Source organism: Bos indicus, chromosome 1 (genome assembly GCF_029378745.1).
Source record: "Bos indicus isolate NIAB-ARS_2022 breed Sahiwal x Tharparkar chromosome 1, NIAB-ARS_B.indTharparkar_mat_pri_1.0, whole genome shotgun sequence".
Lineage (NCBI taxonomy): Eukaryota > Metazoa > Chordata > Mammalia > Artiodactyla > Bovidae > Bos > Bos indicus.
This window is the reverse complement of record NC_091760.1, coordinates 116,270,727-116,279,564: the sequence shown is the minus strand read 5'-3', so window position 1 is coordinate 116,279,564 and position 8,838 is coordinate 116,270,727. Positions and strand designations below refer to the sequence as shown.

General features: G+C 36.6%; 1 pseudogene; it reads right to left on the bottom strand.

Moving 5' to 3' along the window:
• Window positions 1-7,937: 7,937 nt before the first annotated feature.
• On the bottom strand, window positions 7,938-8,053 carry LOC139185370 (U2 spliceosomal RNA; annotated as a pseudogene).
• Between the last annotated feature and the right edge of the window lie 785 nt (window positions 8,054-8,838).

Sequence of the window (8,838 nt, the reverse complement as noted above, 5' to 3'; positions counted from 1 at the left end):
TCTGTACTAGTAAAGCAAAGAGGATACGACAGCACTGGGTAGCACTGTATTTGTTTCTGCACCAGCAGTGTCACCAATTTAAGTGCTGTAATTTTCAACAATTATCTTTGGCATTAACAGACAGGCTTTGATTTTTAATGCCAAACTTGAAGCTTTAAGAAAAAAAGTCAATAAGCTCTGAAAGTGAGGAAAATTTATTAAAATCTCTTGAAGAAGTATTAAACATCCTGGAGTTACTTCCAGAGTAATTAATAATGTATAACAGAAGCCTTGTTAGGATATAATAGTGAAGAGCATCTGTTTATCTTTCTCAAATCATAACTCTGTGTACATCTTTCATTGTTTGCAATAGGAATCCTGCCACTCTCATGAAAACACAGGGATAAGAATTGTGTGGCTATATTTTTATAGGAAGAACATGGCTTGAAAAACTGAGGTCTGATATCTGCCCAAATTCTGAGTAGAGTTTGCCTAAAAAGGAAACTTCCTGTGGGTTAAATAATGTAAGAACCTGTAGTGACGATCCTTGCCACTTGATCTTTTAGGTAGATAACCAACCTCAAAGTCACTTCAGGGTCCTTCATAATTAGGGAGCAAAGAGGACTTCAGGGAAATTATGTGTTTTTAAACAATCTTTGAACAGTGTTCTACTTTTAATTTTCTGAGAAAAACTCTCATACTTATCAGAGCATATTTTACCATGACTCTGTTTTCCCCAAATGTAAAATTTATGAATTGGAGCAATCAGTCAATACACAACTCTTATGATGTGCCCGAGATAATGAATTTGTATATCAATAATCAATTTCATAATACTACATATACAGATCAGCTTCCTAGAAGAAAATCCTGGAATATGTATCAAATTACAAAGTGTATACAGAGAATAATTAATAGATGCATTAACAGTAAAACATTTGAAAAGATAATACATCGACTTAAAGTATAAACACTCTGTGGACCACCTTATGTTTTTATACTTTATAGTAAATGATTATACTTTATACTTTATAGTAAATGATCTGAATGGAAGGCAATAAGTAAAAAGTACAAATGTTCCTCAATATTTATGCTCATTTTTGAAGTGAGTTAAATAGTTTCAGATAATTTTTGAGCAAAAATGACTATGCTTTCTCAACTGTTAGTCACAGGAAAAAGGAAATAAGAACATTAGGAAAATTATTTAACCAGCAGTTTATATTAAAACATTTTCATTTTAAAAATCTGTTAAATATTTAAAACCAAATTAGCATTTGGCGTCCAACTCTGGGCAACAGAAATTTGGTTATAGTATTTCATATACCTGTTAAACCACAAATAAAGGTTGTAGTTTCTTTTTAAATATTTTTTTCTATTCATCTTTGACATTTAGAGTCGATTAGCTAATTATTGGGTGTGGATGTCTGTGGCTTGAGCTTTTCTCCTGAGGAATCAATATTTATTTAATGATTTTTTAAGGCAAAATCATCGTCTGTTTTTTCAGGGTGGTCTCAGTACTTTCCAGTTGTAAAATAAACTCGGCTGAGATCCAAGAAATTCACATGGGTTCAGGTTAAATTGAGTATTTTGGTTCATTTAGAATTGAAACTTGGGCTGGTGAGAGCCTCTAGTCATTTTTTTCCCTCTAAACATAGGGTTATGTTCTTCTGGAGAGTGATCACTATTAAATCTAAGGCAAGTTTTAATATGAGTCTTTTTTCCTTCCTGTTAAAACTCGAAGAGTATCCTTAGGACTCCAATCTCCAGTCCCCACACAAGATTACATATTCTGAACCAAGATTAAGAAGGTGAATAAATTCAACACTAACAAAATGAGTCTTTGGCCTTTGCAAAATCAAGCCAATAAATCCTGAGCCAAAAGAAGAACATGTTTTTGTTCTGGTGTATCAAGTCAGTTTTTTCAATTATTTTTTAAAATACTCCTTCAATTAGAAAAGCATAAAGTTCAACTTTAAAACAGTTTTAAACAGCCAATTCGTCTTTATAAAAGCCTAAGAAAACATAAGGATTATCGGCTTCACTTTACAGAGGAAAGTGATAACAATCATGCACTGATCCCATTATCCATACAAAGTAAAGCCCTGGAGAAAAGGCTAGAATTGAAGCAATCTTGGCATCTGGGGTAAGTTTAGAAAAATAGGAAAGCCACATTAAAACAAAAAGAAAGAAAAGTTTTTAAAAAGCTAAAAACAGACCAATGTTGACTTCTGGATGTCAATGGCAACAAGAGAAAACAACACATGTGGATTCAATGTTCTTTCCACAGACAGAATCTCAGAAAAACATATTCTCTGAGAGATCTAACCAATTATGTTTGACTGTAAACCACTGTCTAACACACCCTACCACATTCCTGTGCCTGGAAAAATAAGAGGATGGAGATGAATAGACTTAAAAGATAGATCCAGACTTCAAGGAGAACTTTCAGAAAAGTACTAGTGACTGAAATAAAAACTCACATTGCATGGATATCTCACAATTAGCATGAATATTTTCATTTGCTTGGAAGAAAACCAACTAGATATTTCATGCCCTCCATATTAATTATTGAGATGTAAATGAGAAAATTGTATCTCACACTTATACAATTTGCAGAGGATCACCCAGCAAGAAGGTTAAAAATGGGTTTGATATTGGCTGTCTTCCACTAGTGGTAAAGAACCTGCCTGCCAATGCAGGAGACATGAGATCCCTGGGTCAGGAAGATACCCCGCGGAAGGACATGGCAACCCCCTGCAGTATCTCGCCTGGGAAATCCCATGGACAGAGGAGCCTGGTGGGCTACAGTCCATAGGATTGCAAAGAGCCAGACATGACTGAGCAACTGAGCATACACATTGGCTGTCTTTGTTTTCTGCTTATGTGTCCCCTACCTTAATCAGGGGCATTCACAATCAACCAGATTCTAAAGCTTGTCCAGAAGATATCAAAGAAAAAGCCCAGAATGGACTTCTGAACCTGAGACCCTTCATTAGCTTTTTTTTTTAACTTGCTGCCTCATATCTGTGTGATGTTGAAATTAAAACTGTCTAGATGTTTTGTCTCAACAGCCTTCCAATAATGCAGTTAGGTCATGGGTCATGTTGTGATCTAATAAACAAGAATGGAAACACAAAATCCCCTCTTAGGAAGATTTCACAGTCAAATTCAGGAAGACAGAGAGGTAATTAACTATGATAATACAATGCAAGTGCTGAGAGACGGGAATGCATAGAAAATGTTAAAAAGCACAAATATTTGCATTAACATAGCCTGGTAGGGTGTGAGACACAGAAGTATTCCTCAAAGAGGTGGCCATTTTTGTTTATCTTGAAGAACCACTGGTACAAGTAACCCAAGCAAGGATGTGACTCAGAAAAAGTCCTTCCAGGCAGAGTGAGTGCCCTGAGCAAGAACATGGAGCCTAAGAAAGCATAGGAACTCAAGAACCTATCAGTTGTGGCATGAGAAAAGGAACTTCATTTTGTTCACTGATTTACCCCCAGTGCCTAGGAAAGAACTAGCCTTAAAGTAGGTGCAAAGCCATGAATGATTAAACAAACAAATCCGTCATTTATTATCAGCCATTTTTGACTGTTGAATGGAGAGGCAATATTATTTTATTTATTTTTTTTGGTTATACCACCAGCACACAGGATCTTAGTTCCCCGACCAGGGATCAATCAGCCAGCCCCTGCAGGGAAAGCAGGGAGTCTTAAGCACTAGCCCACCTGGGAAGTCCCAGAGGGGCAGAAGTTGAAGCAAGGAGACTAACAGGGAGACTTTAACATTAATCTAAGTACAAGATGATGGAGGGTTCGACAAGGGCAGTGGCAGCAGTAATGAAGGAACGTGAGAGAATTTGAGGTGTATGTTGGGAAGTAGAGTCAAGGAACTTGATATTTAGAAGAGTGAAGGGATCTAGGAGCATCACCCACATGGCAGAAGGCATGCAGGAGCTGTGTTTTCTTCAAACCTAATGGTAATAATGGGGGTAGAAATAAATCCAAGTAAGCAATAGTTATGGAGCAGTAGTATTTAAGTAATTGAGGTACTTAACTGATGTGTTTCTTCTAACCTGACTCTAATTTTGTATCATAATAAAAATATAAGTTAAGATTCTGCTTAAACATTTCAGCAATTATATGTATTTAAAAAAATTTTAAAGATCATAAGTGTTAGTGATAGTGTTAGGCTTATGGATGATTTTTACTTTCTTCTTTGGATGTTTTGATGAAATATTTCACAATGGTCACGTAATTACAGGGTGGTCATATTTTATGTAATGGATGTATCTCTGAGACTCTTGCATATCAAAGACTTACAAAATTTAAGACTCATTTCAGTAAAAAGTACAGCTGTTATTTCTGTTTAATATCTATAGTGGTGCCACTATTAGTACAAACACAAGTTACAACTCACTACTATTTTCAAAATATTTTGGAGAGTATAGCGATTAGTATCACTTTAAAATTAATGAATAAATAAAAATGATTTTATAATAATGAACATTGATACTAGTCAAGCTACACATCAAAGACACCATATTATACTTTCTTGAGAGAAAAAATTATTTGCATTTTGAACAGTTGTATATTTGAATAGGAAATATCCTCTTATCTTTGAGTTAGGGTTTTTATTTGCACGATTTACACTCTTTTCAGATAAGAATGCCTTAATCAGGCACCATAGCCACCTACTGACATATCAAATTGTAAGCGAATTACCTGAGAGAAAAATAATGCCCAAATCTTCTTGAGAAATAAAAAATCAAATGGGTAGTAAATGTTGCCAGTATTTATCTAAATTTCTAGATGTTAAGCGACACGTGAATCATGATTATATTTGTGTAATTTTCTTTAAGCAAAACCTGGAATTTAAGTGTTTGATTCTTTAGTTAAAATTATCTCTGTAGTTTCCATCTCGTTCAACCTCTGAGGAGTCAAAGGAATCCATTGAGTCTATGACTGATAGATGCCAGGGTCATCTCATTGGCCATCTGCAGACTAACTGTACCTTCTGTCTCCAAGACAGGAAACCTGAGGGACTTTTATCCACCTGAGTTATGTATGTGTGGGGGGAGAGGTGTGAGTATGGGAGGGAAAATTGGTACTGGGGTGGTTTGAACATTTCACTAAGCACATATCTGAAGGAATAAAAAAAAATTGGATGCTGAATAAAACAAGGGGCATCGACATCTGGAAGTCAGACCCCTTTGCCTTACCATAATACACCACACATCATAAACACAACTGATTTCTACCTCTACTTCCTTCCTTATCAGAACATAGTAATCTTCTTTCTCATCCTAGTTCATAATCATCAAAGTCTTTGACCCTATCCATTAGTAAGAAGTCTCTAAAATCTCTCCAAAGAACTAAGAGCACTTATTCTCTTCCATCTTTCAGTAGAATGTTACCAGTTTCCCAAAAGAATGTTCCAAATTGCTCTACTTTCTAAAGCAGCCTGCGGTTGATTTTGAGACAGAAACACTTGACTAGAATCCTTCTGTGAAGAGCCATCCCTCTTCCATACACACATTCCTTCATGAAATGTGGGAAGTGGGAGTCAGAAGAGGGCTTCAGAAACCTTTCTGTGAGACGGTTTGTGGAATGCAGCATAGGCTCACATGAACCTAGACCGGCATACAAATACATGCTTGTTTACCAAGGTTGAAATCCTGAACTCTCTGAAGTCCGCCATTCATGAGAAGGTATTTCATTATTCATAGGCTGGTTACAAAATATGTACTTGTTTTCCAGGAAATGTAAGTAGAAAAAGACATGCCCCTGGCACTAAATAAAACCCTATCTGTGCAGAAGACATTCGTGGCTCCAAAAATCTTCCTGTTTAGGTGCCAGAGCTGGTCAAATACTGGCTTACATGCTGTATAAGTACTTTCTTCTTGCACCATGCTTGAGTACAGTCTGATAAATAACACTGGATGTCCATGAGTCTTAGCTATATTATTATTCATCATTTAGAAAATGTGCATTTTTGCATGTGTTTCTTTTCATCTTGGATTTAATTTTCCTATCTTCCAAATTTATCAAATTCTAAAGTTTTAATATACCATGCAAAATCTACAGAAAATGGTTATATCAGAGCTCTTTGATGCATTCCTTCTGCTTACAGTTAGTGGTTTATAAGAAGAGCAAATATTCATAAATACTCATTTTTTACTTTTCTGGGAAATATTTGTCATCATTTTCATGTCACAATGTGATCTGTGGTTTAAGTGAAAGAGTTTCATTAAAATTGTCTAGACTTATCAGACAGAGGAGATCTGAGCATGCAGAAAATTTTTCAACTTCACAAACACCATACAATTGTTATTTAAAGCCCCAAACTCTGATTTTCCTGTTATAAAATGTAATAAGAATGAAAAAAAATCATTAATTGGGCTCTCAGTTGTATAAAAAATAGTGTTTCTCCAGGGAAGCAAAGCAGGATTATTAACATACATTTTTTTTTATGATTCCTCAAGTTCTCTATTAAAATATTGCTAACAGTAAGATTTGAGGACAGCTTTTCTGACTACATTGTTTAGGTCAACTCAATACAGCATACTGTCTCATCACAAACATAAGAAAGATAGATTGTTAATAAAATGCCTTTTGATAGGAAAGACTCCAAATACTCATAAAATACTCATTGGGGTACATCCATCTATATTTTAAGATATCAGATTTACTTCCGATTAAAAGAAAACTTAAGTTAACTCCAATTTATTCTTACTTAGATGTTGCCATAGAAAGCCTACAAGGGAGAAATAAGGGTTGTTGCTAAAAATAAAAATAAAGAGGTACAAATAAAAGTTTCAGTTTTCAACAGAAGGAACAAAGGACTTTTAAATGCTTTTCCCCTACCATCTCAACCCCAAAACCAGAGACCGAAAGTCTGTGGGAAACTATTAATTTAATGAGACAATAAAGCATTTCAGAACTATGATTATAGTAGTCTACCTGTTTAAATCGGAGAAGGCAATGGCACCCCACTCCAGTACTCTTGCCTGGAAAATCCCATGGACGGAGGAGCCTGGAAGGCTGCAGTCCATGGGGTCACTGAGGGTAGTACATGACTGAGCGACTTCACTTTCACTTTTCACTTTTATGCATTGGAGAAGGAAAGGACAACCCACTCCAGTGTTCTTGCCTGGAGAATCCCAGGGACGGGGGACCCTGGTGAGCTGCCGTCTATGGGGTCGCACAGAGTCGGACACAACTGAAGTGACTTAGCAGCACCTGTTTAAATGAAGATGTAAAAAGCTATTTTCTGTTACTGATGGGATAATAATCATGTTTGAAGTCCATCGACCTCTGAGGATTTTAGCTAGGTGCTTAGCTAGCTTCCCTTGTGGCTCAGCTGGTAAAGAACTGCCTGCAATGCAGGAGACCTGGGTTCAACCACTGGGTTGGGAAGATCCCCTGGAGAAGGGAAAGGCTACCCACTCCAGTATTCTGGCCTAGAGAATTCCATGGACTATATAGTCCATGAGGTTGCAAAGAATTGGGAATGACTGAGCAACTTTCACTTCACTAGCTAGCTAAGGCTCTTCCCACGTGGCTCAGACAGTAAAGAATTTGCCTACAATGCAGGAGCCCTGGGTTCAGTGCCTGGGTTGGGAAGATTCCCTGAAGAAGAGCATGGCAACCCACTCCAGTATTCTTGCCTGGAGAATTCCATGGACAGAGGAGCCTGGGGAGCTACAGTCCATTGGGTCATAAAGAGTTGGGCATGATTGAGCAACTAACACTTTCACTTTTAGCTAGCAGTCTACCACCAGAATTCTCCAGTGGACCAAGAAGAGTCTGCACAGTAAAGTATTTGTCTGAGAAAGCCTCTATTCCAACTTCCTGCTCCAAAAATCCATTTAATATGTTGTTCTCAGATAGAGGACATTCAGTTCAGCTCAGTTCTGTTCATTCATTCAGTCGTGACCAACTCTTTGTGAACCCATGGACTGCAGCATACCAGGCCACCCTGTCCATCATCAACTCCCAGAGTTTATCAGATATTAAACTGATAAGAACAGATACTACAATTGATCTTAGCCAAAAGGCCAAGAAGTGATAAACTAAAATATTTGAATGTTTGCTCAAGTTGTGCTACCATAGCAAGAAATTCATAGAAATTGTTTTTAAAAAGCAAAGCATCTGAAAGCATTTCAGGTATTTCATAACTAGGCATGGTTCATCTTTTGGATGAATATGGAGTTTTAAATTTCTAATAAAGATGTTGTCTTTCAAGAAGTCAATGTAAAATACACTATAACTCCAAGTAACATTCTTCAATACATGTTTTTATCTTGATTATCACTATAAATAGTACATCAGATATACTTTTAATTGAACTAATGTAAACCTTGAATAATATGGGGTTATATCATAAAGAAATTACTTATTTTACTGAACAATGAGTCTAAAACTTGGTTCAGCACCAATGGTGTGGTCAGAGTTTCTAATTTTCACATTTTGGCTTGACCAATTTAGTATACTACCATTTCATTTTCATGTTCTTTGTTTCATGATCTCAAAAGGACTGTTGAAGTTCCAGGAATTTTATTCAGAGGCAAGACAGGAAGATAAGAAGGTCATTGGTCCCTTCTCCTCTTTTGTTTATCTCTTTTTTTCTTGTTCCATTTATTTATTTTTTAGAGAAGTTTTAAGTTTACAACAAAATCAAGTAGATGGTACAGAGGTTTTCCATATATACCCTACCCCACACATTCATGTGCTAAGTCACTTCAGTCATGTCCAACTCTTTGCGACCCTATAGACTGTAGCCTGCCAGGCTTCTCTATCCATGGGATTCTCCAGGCAAGAATACTGGCATGGGTTCCCATGCCCTCCTCCAGGG